Source organism: Myotis lucifugus, unplaced genomic scaffold (assembly GCF_000147115.1).
Source record: "Myotis lucifugus unplaced genomic scaffold, Myoluc2.0 scaffold_19, whole genome shotgun sequence".
Classification (NCBI taxonomy): Eukaryota; Metazoa; Chordata; class Mammalia; order Chiroptera; family Vespertilionidae; genus Myotis; species Myotis lucifugus.
The window spans coordinates 2,557,141-2,575,397 of record NW_005871067.1 but is presented as its reverse complement, the minus strand read 5'-3'; the positions used below and the strand labels follow the sequence as shown (position 1 = coordinate 2,575,397).

Sequence of the window (18,257 nt, the reverse complement as noted above, 5' to 3'; positions counted from 1 at the left end):
TAGGTCCTCAAAAATACTGTTCTATAAATAAACTAGAGGCCCAGTGCACGACATTCGTGCACTGTGGGGGGAGGGGGTCCCGCCTCCGCCTCTGCGCTCACCAGCATCAGCCCAGCTTCTGGCTGACCACCAGGGGGCAGGTCTTGCATTGAGCATCTGCCCCCTGGTGGTCGTTGCACTTCATAGCAACCGGTCATTCCATTTGGTTGATTTGCATATTACCCTCTTATTATATAGGATACTAGCGGCCCGGTGCACAAAAATTTGTACACTGGAGGGGCGGGGTCCCTCAGCCCAGCCTGCCCCCTATCACATACTGGGAGCCATCAGGGATGTCCTACTGACGGCTTAGGGCCACTCCCTGCTCCCCTTGGGGAGCAGGCCTAAGCCACAGTCTGGCCTCCCTTTGTTGGAGGCGACCGGGCTGATCAGGGCAAGGCACCAGCCCCATCACCCCACTGTTGCAGCCACTGCCAGTCACCACAGCCACCAAGGTGTTTTCATCAACATGGACTCCAGTCCCTTCACCATGAAAAAATGACAGCCTTCTTTAGGCATTTTCAAGATGTGTCTTTCATAGGATATGACATATCTTTATTATTTTTTTTAATCCTCACCTGAGGATATATTTCCATTGATTTTTAGAGAATGTGGACGAGAAAGGGAAAGACAGAGAGAAACATAAAAGTGAGAGGAACACTTTGATTGGTTGCCTCCTGCATGAGCCCTGACCTGGGCCCGGGTCAGGGAGGAGCCTGAAACCTAGGTACATGCCCTTAGTCAGAATTGAACCCAGACACTGCGGTGGGCAGGCCGAGGCATTATCCACTGAGCAAAACCAGTTAGGGCAGGATATGACATTTCTTAGCCCTCCAGCAGAGGACCTTCCTTTTTTTCTCCAGGAGTGTGGTAAAAAACCCTAGATCACCTTATTGGATTCTTATTACCCAGGTTACTAAGAATATTACCAGTGACATACAGGGAGCTTAGTCAATGAGTGGTCAGAAAAGGTGTTTCCTCTGTAGTTCACACCAATTGCCGGCTTGGCCCCTGCCCAGGCCTAACGCCTCTGGCCGAGACATTAGGCCTGGGCAGGGGATCCCCAGCTCTCCATGATTGCAGGCTCCGTCCCTGCCCAGGCCTAACGCCTGTGGCCAAGTCCTTAGGCCTGGGCAGGGGACCTCCAGCTCCCCATTATCGCCAGGTCCACCCCTGCTCCCCATGATTGCTGGCTCCCTCCCTGCTCCCCGCCATCACCAGCTCCGCCCCTGCCCAGGCCTAATGCCTCTGACCAAGGCATTAGGCCTGGGCAGGGGACCCCCAGCTCCCCACCATCGCCGGCTCCATCCCTGCCCAGGCCTAACGCCTGTGGTAGAGGCATTAGGCCTGGGCAGGGGACCGCCAGCTCCCTGCGATTGCCGGCTCCGCCCCTGCCTAGGCCTAATGCGTGTGGCCGAGGCATTAGGCCTGGGCAGGGAAACCCCAGCTCCCGCAATCGCCAGCTCCCTCCCTGCTCCCCACCATCACCGGCTCCAACCCTGCCCAGGCCTAATGCCTCTGACCAAGGCGTTAGGCCTGGGCAGGGGACCTCCAGCTCCCCCTGATCTCTGGCTCTGCCCCTGCTCCCCGCCATTGCCAGCTCCGCCCCTGCCCAGGCCTAATGCCTCTAACCAAGGCATTAGGCCTGGGCAGGGGAACCCCCAGCTCCCTGCGATTGCCGGCTCTGCACCATTGCCGGCTCCGCCACTGCCCAAGCCTAACGCCTGTGGCCGAGGCGTTAGGCCTGGGCAGGGGACCCCCAACTCCGCCCCTGCTCCCTGCAATCGCTGGCTCCGCCCCTGCCCAGGACTAACACCTGTGGCTGAGGCGTTAGGCCTGGGCAAGGGACCCCCAGCTCCCCGCAATCACCGACTCCGCCCCTGCCCAGGACTAACTCCTCAAGGCATTAGGCCTGGGCAGGGGACCTCTCAGCTCTGATTGCAGGCTCTGATCGCTGCTGGGCACCTACATATGCAAATTAACTGCCATCTTTGGTTAATTTGCACACTCATCTGATTGGCTGGTGGGCGTAGTGAAGGTATGGTCAATTTTCATGTTTGTCTATTATTAGGTAAGATATTAATTAATGCAATTACATGAATAGTTTAGGTGAAATAAGCAAACCTATTTCCCCTAAAAAATAACCTAAGTGGTAATAAAATGTGTGGTTTTCTGCCAATAATCATTCATCCACTAATCTGATATATGCCCCAAATTAGACTCCAGATACAAATCAGTAGCAATAATTTACCTGTATTACAGTAAAGGCAAACTTATCTCCTCTTCTTTATTTATTTTAAATTTTATTTTCTTGTTTAAAGTATTACAAATAGTAGTACATATGTCTCCTTTTTTTCCCCATTGACCTTCCCCCAGCCTCCCCTACCCCCCAGCACATGCCCTTACCCCACCACCCCAGTGTCTTGTGTCCATTGGTTATGCCTATAAGCATGCATATAAGTCCTTCCATTGACCTCTTACCACTCTCCCCAACACTCCCAAGCCTTCCTGCTGTAAGTTGACAGTCGGTTCGATGGTTCTCTGCCTCTGTATCTATCTTTTTGTTCATTAGGTTATAATGTTCTTTATTATCCATAAGTGAGTGAGATCATGTGGTATTTTTCTTTCACTGCCTGGCTTATTTCACTTAGCATAATGCTCTCCAGTTCCATCCATACTGCTGCAAATGGTAAGAATTCCTTCTTTTTTATAGCAGCGTAGCATTCCATTGTGTAGATGTACCACAGTTTTCTAATCCACTCATCTGCTGATGGGCATTTAGGCTGTTTCCAAATCTTAGATATTGTAAATTGTGTTGCTATGAACATAGGGGTGCATATATCCTTTCTGATTGGTGTTTCTGTTTTCTAGGGATATATTCCTAGAAGTGGTATTACTAGGTCAAATGGCAGTTCCATTTTTTTAATTTTTGAGGAAACGCCATACTGTTTTCCACAATGGCTGCACCAGTCTGCATTCCCCCCAGCAGTGAATAAGGGCTCCTTTTTCTCCACATCCTCTCCAGCACTTGTCATTTGTTGATTTGTTGATGATAGCCATTCTAACAGGTGTGAGATGGTAGCTCATTGTTGTTTTGATTTGCATCTCTCTGATGATTAGTGACTTTGAGCATGTTTTCATGTGTCTCTTGGCTTTCTGAATGTCCTCTTTCGAAAAGTATCTACTTAGGTCCTTTGCCCATTTTTTTTGATTGGGTTGTTTATCTTCCTTTTATTAAGTTGTATGAGTTCTCTGTAAATGTTGTAGATTAAACCCTTATCGGAGAAAACACTGGCAAATATGTTCTCCCATGCAGTGGGCTTTCTTGTTTTGTTGATGGCTTCTTTTGCTGTGCAGAAGCTTTTTCTTTTGATGTAGTCCCCTTTGTTTATTTTTTCCTTAGTCTCTCTTGCCCTAGGATCTGTGTCTGTAAAGATATTCCTACGACATATGTCTGCAATTTTGCTGCCTATGGAGTCTTGTAGGGTTTTTGTAGTTTCCCATCTTACATTTAAGTCCTCTAGCCATTTTGAGTGTGTGTTTGTGTATGGTGTAAGTTGGTGATCTAGTTTCATTTTTTAGCATGTATCTGACCAAATTTCCCAGCACCATTTATTAAAGAGGCTGTTTTGACTCCATTGTATGCTCTTGCCTCCTTTGTCAAATATTAATTGAGTATAATGGCTTGGGTCAATTTCTGGGTCCTCTATTCTATTCCATTGGTCTATATGTCTGTTCTTGTGCCAGTACCAGGCAGTTTTGAGAACAGTGCCTTGGTAACATAGTTTGAAGTCTGGTATTGTGATCCCTCCAACTTTGTTCTTTCTCAGGACAGCTGTGGCTATTCAGGGTCTTTGTTTATTCTGGATGAATTTTTGGAGAGTTTATTCTAGATCTTTGAAATGCCGTTGGTATTTTAATAGGTATTGCATTGAATCTATAGATTGCTTTAGGTAGTACGGACATTTTAATGATGTTGATTCTACCAATCCATGAACAAGGGATGTTCTTCCATTTGTTTATGTCTTCCTCTATCTCTTTTTTCCATGTCCTTTACTTTTCCGAGTACAGGTCTTTTATGTCCTTGGTTGAGTTTATTCCTAGGTATCTTAGTTTTTTTTCTGTGCAATGGTAAATGGGAATTTTTTTAAATTTCTCTTTCTGTGAGTTCATTATTGGTGTATAAAAAGGCCATAGATTTCTGGGCGTTAATTTTGTATCCTGCTACATTGCCAAATTCATTTATTAGGTCTAGTAGTTTTTTGACGGAGTCTTTGGGGTTTTCTATGTACAGTATCATGTCATCTGCAAATAAGGATAGTTTTACTTCTTCTTTTCCAATTTGGATGCCTTTTATTTCTTCTTCTTGTCTGATTGCTATGGCTAGTACTTCGAGTACTATGTCAAACAGGAGTGGTGAAAATGGGCATCCTTGTCTTGTTCTTGTTTTTAGGGGAAATAGTTTTAGTTTTTGCCCTTTGAGTATGATGTTGGCTGTAGGTTTGTCATATAGGGCTTTTATTATGTTGAGGTATGATCCCTCTATTCCCACTTTGCTGAGAGTTTTTATCAAGAAAGGGTGTTGGATTTTGTCAAATGGTTTTTCTGCATCGATTGATATGATTATGTGATTTTTGTCTCTGTTTGTTTATGTGATGTATCACATTTATTGATTTGCGGATATTGTACCATCCTTGCATTCCTGGAATAAATCCCACTTGGTCATGGTGTATGATCTTTCTAACGTATTGCTGAATCCGATTTGCTACAATTTTGTTGAGGATTGTAGCATCTATGTTCATCAAAGTGAAGGACATAACAAGAGATAAGGAAGGCCACTTCATAGTAATAAAGGGAGCAATCCAACAAGAAGAAATGATTCTGGTAAACATATATGCACCCAATACAGGAGCTCCAAAATACATGAAAAAAACTTCTGGAGGATATCAAGGGAGAGACATAGCCTGTAGTTCTCTTTTTTTATGGTTTCTTTATCTGGTTTTGGAATTATGGTAATGCTGGCTTCATAGAAAGAGCTTGGAAGTGTGCCTTCCTCCTGAAATTTTTGGAATAGTAAGTGGAAGGATAGGCTTTAGTTTCTCTTTGGATGCTTGATAGAACTCCCCTATAAAGCCATCCAGACCAGGGCTTTTGTTTGCTGGAATATTTTTGATCACTGTTTGAATTTCTTCGGTACTTATCAGCCTATTCAGGTTTTTGATTCTTCTTTGTTGAGTTTTGGGAGCTTGTATTTTTCTAAAAATATGTCAATTTCATCTAGGTTGTCCACTTTGTTGGAGTAGAGTGGTTTGTAAAAATTTTTCCCAATCATTTGTATTTCTGTGGGATTGGTTGTTATTTCACCTCTTTCATTTCTGATTTTGTTTATTTGGGTCCTCTCTCTTTGCTTCTTGGTGAGCCTGGCTAGAGGTTCATCAATCTTGTTTATTTTTTCAAAGAACGGGCTCATGGTTTTGTTGATCTTTTGTATTGTTTTTTTGGTCTCTATTTCGTTTATCTCTACTCTGATCTTTATTATTTCCTTCCTTCTGCTTACACTGTGCTTTTCTTGTTGCTCTCTTTCTAACTCTTTGAGTTGTAGGGTTAGGTAATTTATTACCATTGTTTCTTGTTTTTTTGTGGTAGGCTTGTAGAGCTATGAACTTCCCTCTCAAGTCTGCTTTCACTATGTCCCATAGATTTTGGATTGTTGTATTTTCAATGTCATTTGCTGCCATGATGCTTTTTATTTCTTCTTTGATCTCTCTGGTAACCCAGTCATTGTTTAATAGCATATTATTTAGCCTCCAGGTGTTTGATTATTTTTTATTGTTTTTATTGTAGTTGATTTCTAGTTTTATGCCATGTGATCTGAGAAGATGCTTGATATGATTTCTATCTTCTTGAATTTGAAGAGACTTTGCCTGTGTCCCAATATGTGGTCTATCTTTGAAAATGACCCATATGCACTTGAGATGAATGTATATTCTGTGGCTTTGGGGTGAAATGTTCTGAAGATGTCAATTAATTCCATCTGATCTAGTGAGTCATTTAGGATTGATGTTTCTTTGCTGAGTTTTTGTTTAGAGGATTTGTCCAATGGTGATAGTGGGGTATTAAAGTCCCCTACTATGACGGTATTGTTGTCCATCTCTCCCTTGATATCCTCCAGAAGTTTTTTTATGCATTTGGGTACTCCTGTATTGGGTGCATATATGTTTACCAGAGTCATTTCTTCTTGTTGGATTGCTCCCTTTATTATTATGAAGTGACCTTCCTTATCTCTTGTTATGTCCTTCACTTTGAGATCTAATTTGTCAGATATAAGTATTGTTACCCCAGCCTTTTTTTCATTTCCATTTGTCTGAAAAACCTTTTTCCATCCCTTCACCATCAGTCTGTATGAGTCCTTTTTTCTGAGGTGGGTTTCCTGTAGACAGCAGATATGTCTTATCCACTCAGCTACCCTATGTCTTTTGATTGGGTCATTTAATCCATTTACATTTAAAGTTATTATTGATAGGTACTTCTTTGTCGCCATTTTTGTTCTTTACGCCTGTGTTCCTGCTTCGCTTCCTATTTCTTCTTTTTACAGCAGACCCTTTAGCATTTCTTGCATTGCTGGTTTGGTGGCAATAAACTCCCTTAGTCCTTTTTTGTCTGTGAAGCTTCTGATTTCACCCTCAATTTTGATTGATAGACTTGCTAGTTACAGTATTCTTGGATTCAGACCCTTCCTTTGCATGACTTTGTATATTTCATTCCATTCCCTTCTGGCCTAATGTGTTTCTGTTGAGAAATCAGTCACTAGTCTGATGGGGGATCCTTTGAAGGTAACTTTCTGTCTCTCTCTGGCTGCTTTTAAGATTCTTACTTTGTCGTTGGTGTTTGCCAATTTATTTATAACGTGCCTTGGCACTGGTCTTTTGGGGTTCATTTTGTTTGGGACTCTGGTGAGCTTCTTGGATTTGTGTGAGTTTTTTCTTCCCAATACCAGGGAAGTTTTCTGTCATTATTTCTTCAAACAGGTTTTCTATTCCTTGTTCAGTTTCCTCTCCTTCTGGCACTCCTATTATGCGGATGTTGTTTCGTTTTGTGTTGTCCCAAAGTTCCCTTAGACCAGTGATGGCGAACCTATGACACGCGTGTCAGAGGTGACACGCGAACTCATTTTTTTGGTTGATTTTTCTTTGTTAAATGGCATTTAAATATATAAAATAAATATCAAAAATATAAATCTTTGTTTTACTATGGTTGCAAATATCAAAAAATTTCTATATGTGACACGGCACCATAGTTAAATTAGGGTTTTTCAAAATGCTGACATGCCGAGCTCAAAAGGTTTGCCATCACTGCCTTAGGCTCTCCTCCTGTTTTTTATTTTTTTTTCTAGATGCTGCTCTGCTTGGGTATTTTTTCCTATCTTGTCTTCTAACTCACTGATGCGATCCTCTGCTTCTTCTAGTCTACTGTTGATGCTTTCTATTGAGTTACTTATAGCAGCAATGTCATTTTTCATTTCTTGGTTCTTCCTCATTTCCTCTTGGTTCTTACACATATTGTTGAATTTGTCTTCCATTCTTTTCAGCCACCTTATGACCATTTCTCTGAATTCTTCTCTGACATATCTCTTGCCTCTATGTCATTTACCTCCTTTTCTGGTGATGCCTCCTTTTCTTTCATATGTGGGCTGTTTCTATGTCTCCCCATGATCTCTCTTCTCCAGGTTTCTGGTTATGTAGCTCTTTCTCTCTTGCACTGATTTAAAGGCACTAAATACAACACAACAAGGCACAACACACAAGGCACTGAACACAAATGTATTCACAATACTAATAACCCCAAATAAAAGTGACCACCAGAGAAAAGAGAATTATGGATAAGAAAAAAAAAGGATTGCAAAAATGATATTGAGAAAAGGAAAAAAGTAAGAGAGAAAAGAAAGCAAGTAAAAAAGAAGGGGGAACTATTTATATGGGGAGAATACTCCAATAGAACAACCACTAATCCCCAAAAATGTAAACAACAAACACTCACAGATGAATGCAAACTACAAACAACAACTAATAACAAGGGAGGAGAGGGAAAACAGACGGAAAAAATAAACGGAAACAAAAACAAAAAAAAAGAGAAACAATCTCACAAACAAGCACAAAAAAAACAATCTAGTCAACAATCGAACAAACAACAATACGACAGAGAGAAAGCAAGCAAAACAAAACAAAATAAAACACAAAAACCTATAACAAAAACAAAAAAAAAGAAAACAAGAACACAATAACAACAACAGCAAAAAAAAAAGGTAAGAGAGAAAAAAGAAAAAAATTTAGATAGTGAAGAAAGAGAAGAGAGAGGTGTGTATGGACTTAGAGCAGGGGATTGGAAATTAGATATGTAAGTAGGGTGATTTTTTTAACACGGGGTAAAAAGAAGGAATAGGTAAAATCTAAAGCAGGAATAGGGTAAGAGAAACAGGACAAAAAAATGGGAAAAGTGAGGACCAGTGTTGGCATAAAGGCAAAGATGAGCTAGAGTAAAATGATGCTAAAGGAAAAATGAAAATAGAATGTAGAACACTAATTCCAAAATAAAATAAAGAGAAAATAAAATGTACTTTTTTTTAAAAAAAGGTAAAATAGTAGTAGTAATACTGATTAAAAATAAAAATATAATAATTAAAAAGTTAATATCAAATGAGGAAAAAATCAAAAAGTTAGTTTCTTAAGTAAAAGATGAAAAAATAAGAATGCAGAGTAGTGGAAGTCATTCACTTCCTCTACTGTTTTGTTTGTCACGCCTGTTTCCTGTAGGTAGTCAGGGACAGTATGAAGTTCCCTGCGTTCCACTGCTCCTCTGTATTGTAAGCCACAGTCCTGATTTCAAGCAGGCCGTATTTCTTTCTTTCCCAGACTGCCTTTATTTGTGTTTACACAAGGGTCAATTTGTGATTCAACCCCTGGGTGGCAGTGTTTCTGGATTGACCTCCGTGGCTATCTAAGTCCACTCTAGCCAGTATTTAGTTTTTGTTTTCCCTGTCGCACTTAATACTGGTTTGGGAGAATGGACTGCCCCTGAGCTGGTTCTCTGATAGTTACTCCCCGCTCCAATCCCCAGGTTCCACAGAAACAACTTTCCCCTGCAGTCTCTTAGAGTGTCCCCAATTGGGTGATCCTATGTACTGGGCTTAGTAATCAAAAGCAAGGATTTAAAAAGAAAAAAAAGAGCCAGAGTAAGTGCGCGAACTCGTGACTTTTACCCTCTGGGACGCGCGCTTTTTTCCCCTGGCACTAAGGAGCCGGTTTACTGGTAAAATTTCAGGGTGCTTTTTTGTGCCCAGTCCCACTATGGGTCGATTTTTAGAGTTCCCTTTTGCCAGCAGCCCTGCGGATCCCCTTCCACATTCGCGGGTCACGCTAGCCCCAATGATCGCGGTTTTGTGGAGCGCAGACTTCCCCGAACCTCTAGATCTTGTTCGTGCATTTCTCTCTCCTGCCTGGATTGCAGACCTCACCTTTTCCTAGGTGAAATCTGACCTTTCCTTGAGAAGGTGGAGAGCTCCTCCAAGTCTGTTTATTCGCACTGCTAGAGATACAGTGTTCCTGGATTCGCAGCTGTTTCCTGGGTGGTGGTGTTGTAGATTCCCGGAATGTATTGGTTTCTGATAACAGCCACTCTCCCCTTCAAGATGGCACAGTCTCCACAGCAGAGCTGGTTGCTCCGGGAGAGATTTCAGCAACAGTGAAGGCTACCTGGTCAGGGGAACCCAGTCCAGCAGTCCCCAACAGTCCCTTGGAGTATAGCTGTCCCTCACCCACAAATACACACTCCCCGTACGTCCACACGCTCTCCTTTCGTTCTCTCCCTCTCACACTATCTTGCAGTCTCTGTGATTACAATTAATATAGAAACCTCTAAGCAGAGTTGCTCTCCACTCTCCTGAGGGCCTTGAAGAAGAAAGCCACCATGAGCTCTACAGCCACGAGGAAATTAATCCTTCCAACCATCTAAGGCTCTCCTCTTCTTTAAACAACACACTATCAATTAAGAGTCCTGATCTTTTATTAATTATCACAAAAATGAACCTCTATCTATATCTCATATTATATACAAAAATTAACTTAAAGTGGATCATAGACGCAAGTATAAAACTTAAAACTCTAAATCTACTGAAAGAAAACATAGGAGAAAGTCTTTGTGACTTTTGGTTAGGCAAGGATTTCTTCGGTATGATACCAAAAGCAAAGTCCATGGAATCTGCTATATTGGAAGTCTCAAAGTTAAAAGCTTCTACTTTTAGAAAGATATTGTTAAGAAAGTGATCAAAAGACAGGTCACAGATGGGTAGAAAATATTTTCCAAACATATCTGATAAAGGCCTTATAACAAGTATATGTAAAACTGTAATAAGGTTAAGTTTTAATGACCTAACAGAGAGTATAAGCAAATTATAAACTCTAGTGCTGATGAGGCAGTAGATAAAATGGATATGTTATACAATGCTGATTGAAAAAAATAATTGGCAAAATGTATCTGGAAGATAATTTGGAAATAATTATCAAGAACCTAGTAAAAACTAACCTCAATAAGCCCACTCTTAGGAATTTATCTCAAGGACATAATGTGAGATGAGTAAGAATGTTCAGGTAGCATTACTTATTAAAGAAAAAAAAAGGCCCTAGCTGATTTGGCTCCGTGCATAGAGTGTCAGCCTGCAGACTGAAGGGTCCCAGGTTTGATTCCAGTCAAGGGTACATGCTGGGTTATGGGCTCAATCCCCAGTAGGGGGTGTGCAGGAGGGGGCCAATTAATGATTCTTTCTCATCGTTGATGTTTCTATCTCTCTCTCCCTCTCCCTTTCTATCTGAAATCAATAAAAATATCTTTAAAAAAAGGAAAAAAAAGGAGACAACCTATATGTCCAACTGTATGTAAATGTCTTAATACAATGTGGAATTTGAAGTAGATTATCTATGAAGCCATGAAAATCACATTCCAAAAGTATTTATTGACATAAAAATGTTCATGATATATTAAGTGAAAAAAAAATGGAAAATAATTTAATTGATGTGATCCCAATTTGGTATAGTATACTATATCAGTATACACATACAAAACAGGACCAAGAGTAAACACACCAGCATATCAATAGTGCACACTGAGACCAGGAGTTCTCAGGAGGGACACATCACTAGAGGGAGAGGGCAGTTGGGAGTTAAGGAGAAATAAAGGTAGGATTTTACCGGGGCCTCTTTTAGAAAGGGTAGAAATTTGAGATGAAAGTCAAGAAAGAAACTAAGCAGACACAAGGCAGGAAAGCTCCTGGTAATGAAGTTGCAAAATAATTATTTGTTGATAATAATTATAATAATGAATTTAATGAAAATTTTAAGTGAATTGAAAGAATCTGTCCGGTGAAGGAACTTTGGTATACCTGAGTGGAGGGAAAAAATGTTGAAAATTTTAAGTTGGACCAAAATTATAGAAGGTATTTAATACCAGTTTGAAAAATTTCAATTTTCTTCTTTAGAAAATGGGAGGTCCCTACATATTTTTTCAATGGGAAATCCATCCATAAAAATGGTGTTTGTAGAGGTTAACCTAGTAGTAATGTGTAGGCTGGACCAAAGGGGTGTGTTAATAAAGGCAGTTAGGAGAATATACACACACATGCTTAATAGAATGAGGTCACTGCAACAGTTCCAGGCATGGCAGTGGAGGTGGCAGAAGAGATAGAAAACCTTAGTTGACTTAAAATATTTCTGGAGCTAAGCAGGCTAGGTTTAACTTCCATTTATAAAGCAGGAAACCAGCACGATGGGAGCTGACATGCTTCATGTCAATAGGACTTTCCACTGTCACCTTTAAAAGAATCTCTAAGATTGAACAAAATTATTCCTGTACCCCTTAAATTATCTATCTTGACAGCCATATTTCATGTTCTATCTCATAATTATGGTTATATGTACCTACACAAAATTTTCCATGATCTTTGGTTATGGGTTAATATAATTTAAAAATAAATAAGTTATTGCATTCAACCTGCCTTATGAACTTAGTCACCCTTAGCTTTGTTTTTAAATTTTAAAAAAATCTAATTATTAAAAAAAGAGCCCCCTTTCCTCCATAGCCACATATTTTCCTATTGTTCCTGTGGGTAGAATAGCAGTACATTTTTGAAGGAAAAAAATCATGGTGTGTGGAGGGAGTAATTTACCAGTTGTATTTAAAAATACCCTAGGACAAGAAAGTTTCCATCATCTAAAATGTTTTCAGTTGGGAAATGAAGGGGTTTTTCCCACAGGGAAAAGGGGATCTGAATAGAGTCCCTGACCATGGATTAATTGAGTCTTAATTATTGCATATGTAATAAAATCTGAAAGCATTTACTGTTATATTTCAATAATTAAAAAATACTTGTATAAGTCTGGATGAGACTTAAGGAATCATGATGACTGAATGTAATGTGGTATCACAGATGGCATCTTGGACCAGAAAAGAGATATTAGGGAAAAACAAAGGAAATACAAATAAAGCATGGAGTCTAGTTAATAATAATTTACTTATGTTGGTTTCTTGGTTGTGACAAATGTACCATGCTAAGATGTTAATAGGAGAAATTGGGTATGAATTATATAACCACTGTCTGTATTATCTTTGAAACTTTTCTGTAAGTCCAAAAAAATTTTAAAATAAAAAGTTTATTTAAAATACTTGTGTGGGATAATTACAAGTTTCTTATTCACTACAGACCCATAAAGGTGATATGAACCTACATTTGACTCTTAAACTTCCATGGGTACGGCATACAAAATTCTGCTACTGCACTTAGGTATTACCCACATTCTCCATTGAGAACACCAGTAGTGTCCTTCCAACCTCAGCTATAATGATTTTGTCTACTCATTAAAAAGTCCTCTTGACTTTTTCCATCTGACTTATTTTGCTTAGCATGATATCCTCAAGATCCATCCATGTTGTCACAAAAGGCAGTATTTCATATGTGGGATATAAAATTGAAAGCAACAAATGAACAAATAAGACAAACAAACAAAACTCACAGACACAGACAACAATATGGTAGTTGCCAGAGGGAAAGAAGGGTTGGGGAGGGGGGTAGAAAAGGATAAAGGGGGTCAAAATATGGTGATAGAAGGAGACTTGACTTTAAGTGGTGAACACACAATGCAATATACAGATGATGTATTATTAAATTGTACACTTGAAACATATATAATTTTATTAACCAAAGTTACTCCCCAAAATTAATAAAATTTAAAAAGTAAAGTAAAAATTTATACTGAAGCGATTTTTGGTATTATATCTTCTGGGCACATTTTCCTTGGCAAATACACTGGGACCATCTTGAAAGAGATGAAAGGTCAGCATGGGTGGCTGTGTTGCGTTTCCATTCCTCTGTTACTGCCCTTTTCAGTCAGGCTCTCAGGAAGGAAGGGCAGGATTTGCAAAGACCTGGCCCTCAACTCTCAGGAAGGGAGGAAGCTCTAGCTGCCTTCTTGGTTATTCAACTCCTTCACTTACAGGAAGCAGAGCCCATGGTGAGATGAATTCTAGCTCTGTGCTGCTGGTGAAAGGGGGCAGGACCATGCACAAAGATGCTCTGTTGCATTTAAATGATCATATTCTTCCACCGTAGATGAGCCCGGTGCTGTGCAGCTTTGGGAGATGAAGTGTACAGAATCACAGAATTATTTCATACCGGTGTTTTCTTTTTTGGGAGGGTAGAGGGGAATGAAAAATGTACTTTGCAAATGATTATTTAATGTTTATTTTGGCATTTTATGTATAAATAGGCTAAAAGAGACTGTCCTTTATGCTGTAGCTAAGACATTAATTTTTCATAAGCATTTATTATACTTGCTGAATGCAAATAAGGAAACTTCACCCAAAATATTTTATTAATTACTCAGTGAAGTCATTCCATATTTTACAATAATAAGGCTGACTTGTCCTGCATGGTACATTTAATGAAAAATTTTAAAGTAACTTCATTGATGGTTTAATTTCTCAAACTAGTTCAAGTGGCCAAGCGCTGGGGGTCCGGGTACTCTCTAGGTAATACCACAAAATAAGAATCTATTAAAGTAATCCATTTTTTTAAATCAATCACATATGCTATTACTAGATTATAGCATTCAACAAGTCATGACAGACACCAAAGGCGTATGAACAATGTATTACAAAAACTTAAAATTATAAAAATTTATACATCAAATACATAGTTTTGAAAATTAAGATCTTTATTATTTGATTTTTAACATCTTGGTCCATTTAAAGACACTGTTTCATTGAAGAACAATGTAAGAAACACTGAATAACACTAATATGAATCCAATGACAGTTAATTTGCTTTTACTCTTAATTGCTTATATTTTTCACTTATACATTTTAAATAGATTTTCACTGAAATGTAGCATTAGAACTGATGTTGTAATACTAGAATTTCATCTCCTTCCTTTCCAGGAAAATCATTACTACGCAAGATGGTAAAAAGTTATTTTAGCTCTGTGAAAATTAGTGAACAGAAACCTAAATTAAAAAGGAATTGGGCCCTGGCTAGGTAGTTCAGTTGATTGGAGCCTTGTCTGGTATACCAAAAGGTTGTGGGTTCAATTCCCCATCAGGGCATATACCTAGGTTGCAGGTTTGATCCCCAGTCAGGGCATGTATGGGAGGCAACTGAGAGATGTCTCTCTCTTTCTCTATTTCTCTCTCTCTCTTCCTTCCTCTCTTTCTAAAATCAATTTGAAAAAACAAACAAACAAACAAACAAACATATCCTCAGGTGAGGATTTAAAAAAAGAGTCAGGAGGCTGGACCAGAGAACTCTTTGTGTCACTAATAGGAGCATCTTGACAAGAAGTGAGGCCACATCACTACCTCTGCAGGAGGAAGAAAAGATTCCTTCTTACCAGGTTAACATCTCAGCCAACAGGAGATTGCCGTATTGAGCCAATGAGAAGCTCCTACACTTCTAACTTTCAGTTTCCTCCAATGGATTCTTCGTTTACAACAGCCCCTCCCAAGTCCATAAGAGAACATTCCTCCATTGTTTCTCTGGACTTGTTTGTGGTTCACTATAGACTGCATGTCCAAAACTGCAATTCTTTATTGTTCCCAAATAAACTCATTTGCTGAAGAAATATCTGGCTGTCTATGTGTTAAAGGTCATCCGAGAGATGCAAATCAAAACAACAATGTGGTACCATCTCACACCTGTCAGAATGGCTATCATCAACAAATCAACAAACCACAAGTGCTGGCGAGGATGTGGAGAAAAAGGAACCCTCGTGTACTGCTGGTGGGAATGCAGACTGGTGCAGTCACTGTGGAGAACAGTATGGAGTTTCCTCAAAAAACTAAAAATGGATCTCCCATTTGACTCAGTGATCCCACTTCTAGGAATATATCCCAAGAAACCAGAAACACCAATTAGAAAAGATATATGCACCCCTATGTTCATAGCAGCACAATTTACCATATCTAAGATTTGGAAACAGCCTAAGTGCCCATAAATAGATGAGTGGATTAAAAAACTGTGGTACAGCTACACAATGGAATACTAAGCTGCAGTAAAAAAGAAGGAGTTCTTATCATTTGCAACAGCATGGATGGAACTGGAGAGCATTATGCTAAGTGAAATAAGCCAGTCATAGAAAGATAAATATCACATGATCTCACTAATTTATGGAATATAATGGACAACATAAACTGATGAACAAAAACAGATCCAGAGACAGAGAAACATTGATCAGACCATCAAACCTCAGAGGGAAGGTAGGGGAGGGTGGGAGTAAGGGGGAGAGATCAACCAAAGGACTTATATGCAAGCATATAGGCCTAACCAATGGACACAGACAACAGGGGGGTGAGGGCATGAGTGGGGGGCATGGGGGGTAATGTGGGGGTAAGGACACATATGTAATAACTCAATCAATAAAAAATTTTAAAAAAATAAAGGTCAGTAGCTCTATTATAAATGTATGGATTTATTTTGCCATGTGTTTCCTGTTTATAGGTGGCACATTTAACATATTAAGAAACTAAGATGCCACAAAACATATAACATCTAGAAGAAAACACCAATAGAAGTTACTTACAATGTTTGAGTAAATTATTTGGAATTATCTCAAATTTATACAAATCACATCAGTAAATAATATGTTACACTGAATTGCAAATAGCTGCGACTTAATGTTCTCAGAACACCATATGTGTGAGTGATCCCTTCACAAGCCATATTTTCATAACTGCCTGAGTGTACTGGGAAGATCAGCTTGTCTTGGGTTCAAGTTTCAGCTCTGCCCAGTATTGACTGTATGAGCATGGGCATGTTGCCATTTCTTTGAAGCTCTGTTTCAGCTGTAAAACAGGACTCAAGAATACTTACTTCACTGGGTTTTTATGAAGACTAAATGAGATACTATACTGAGAGGGCACATAGCAGACCTTCAAAAATGTCTGTTTCTTTTTTTCCTTCTGCCATTTCCAAATATCTATATATATATAAAAGCCCAGCGACTGGAATGGTGGAACAACCAGAACTACCAGAACAACCGGTGGCTATGATGCACACTGAGGCAGCCAACCAGCCTGATCTGGGCCCCAATTAACTTCACCCCCCGCTGGCCCCACCCCCAATCGGCCCCCAATACCCCATCATTAGTCCGGCTGGCCAACCGCCCTCAGCTCCTCCCCCTCGCTGGCCCAGCCTGATGGGCCCCCTCTAGTTTAAACTGAAGCACAGATAACAAAACATTTTTACTTTGATGAGATCATATGCTAAGTTAATGACAGAAGGGATGATAGAAGTTGATGAAAGAATTTATCAAAGCAGATAATTGTTGCTTCTCTTTATCTATACTAATAAAAGGGTAATATTCTAATTAGGGTGGATGTCTTCAGGACGTCCGTCTGGACAAGCCACAGTGGCTGCAAGGCCTGGGGCTCAGGCAGCCGTGGACTCAGGCAGCCAAAAGCCCCGGCGGCTGTGAGGCCCTGGGCTCAGGCCTCGCAGCTGCAGTGGCCAGCAACACCAGGGTGATGGGGGCGACGCCTTCACCTGATCAGCCCGGTCGCCTCCCGCAGAGGGAGGCCAGACTGCAGCTTAGGCTGGGGGCTGAGGCACAGGTGGTTAGGGGTGATCAGGCTGGCAGGGGAGCAAGTTAGGGGTGTACAGGCTGGCAGGGGGACAAGGTAGGGGCAATCAGGCTGGCAGGCAGAGGGGTTAGGGGCAATCAGGCAGGCAGGCAGGTGAGCGGTTAGGAGCCAGCAGTGCCATATTGCGAGAGGGATGTCTGACTGCCACAGGGATAGGACCTAAATCGGCAGTTGGACATCCCATAATGAGTCTCTGATTAGAAAGGGTGCAGGCTGGGCTGAGGGAACCTCCCCTCTGTGCACAAATTTCGTGCACTGGGCCACTAGTCCTAAATAAAATGCCTTGGCCTTTATACCAATGCCAAAGCCTATAGACAAGGCTAAAGGATGTCTATAGGCTTTGATAACAGGAGAAAGTCACTTGGAGTTACCATGGGAAGCTCTCCATGTCCTTCTTTCACAGGATGCTTTCCACAGATCAGAAATAGGAAACTGGTGCTAGGACTGCTTTTTAATGTAAGTGTTGCCAATCCTAGTCAGTTACTAAACTTAGTGTAAAAGTCAGTCTCCTAAAACATTTAATATTAATCTATCAACTATTAAAATGTATTCCACAAGTCAATGAATAGCCACTATAACAAAAGGCTTTCTCAAAGCCAACTTCAATGAGCTCCTGCCTGCTATCTCTGGTTCTTTCATGAGGGTCCCTGCACAGACTGTCTTCACGGGCCACCCCTGTCCTGGAAAGTTTTGTCTTCTTAGGGTTCTCTCACTTTTTTGGCCACCATTTCTCTGGGCATTCTTTTGTGGGTCCCACTTTCTAACTATGTTTCCCTGTGAAATTCTTCACCCATTGTTCTACTCTCTTTCTGATCTTTCCGTATTTGCTGAGTGACCATATAAATGAATAAGTCCATTATTTCTCCTGAGATATTCTACCCTCACTGAAAACCCAGAATATATAAAACTGATTCATAACCTCTCCCAAGCACAGCCTTCCTCTGCTTGAAGAGCTCCTTATCCAAAGAAAATAGTCCAGACTCTTCAGTGTGGCTCCTGTGGCCCTTGGAGCGATGGGCTCTTGTCTACCTTTCCAGCTT

General features: G+C 40.5%; 1 protein-coding gene across 2 annotated transcripts in view; it reads right to left on the bottom strand.

Annotated features, from left to right (window-relative positions):
- The window catches only part of FRY (FRY microtubule binding protein), a 572,796-nt gene that overhangs the window by 285,817 nt on the left and 268,722 nt on the right, over window positions 1-18,257 (bottom strand). The window lies entirely within an intron of this gene.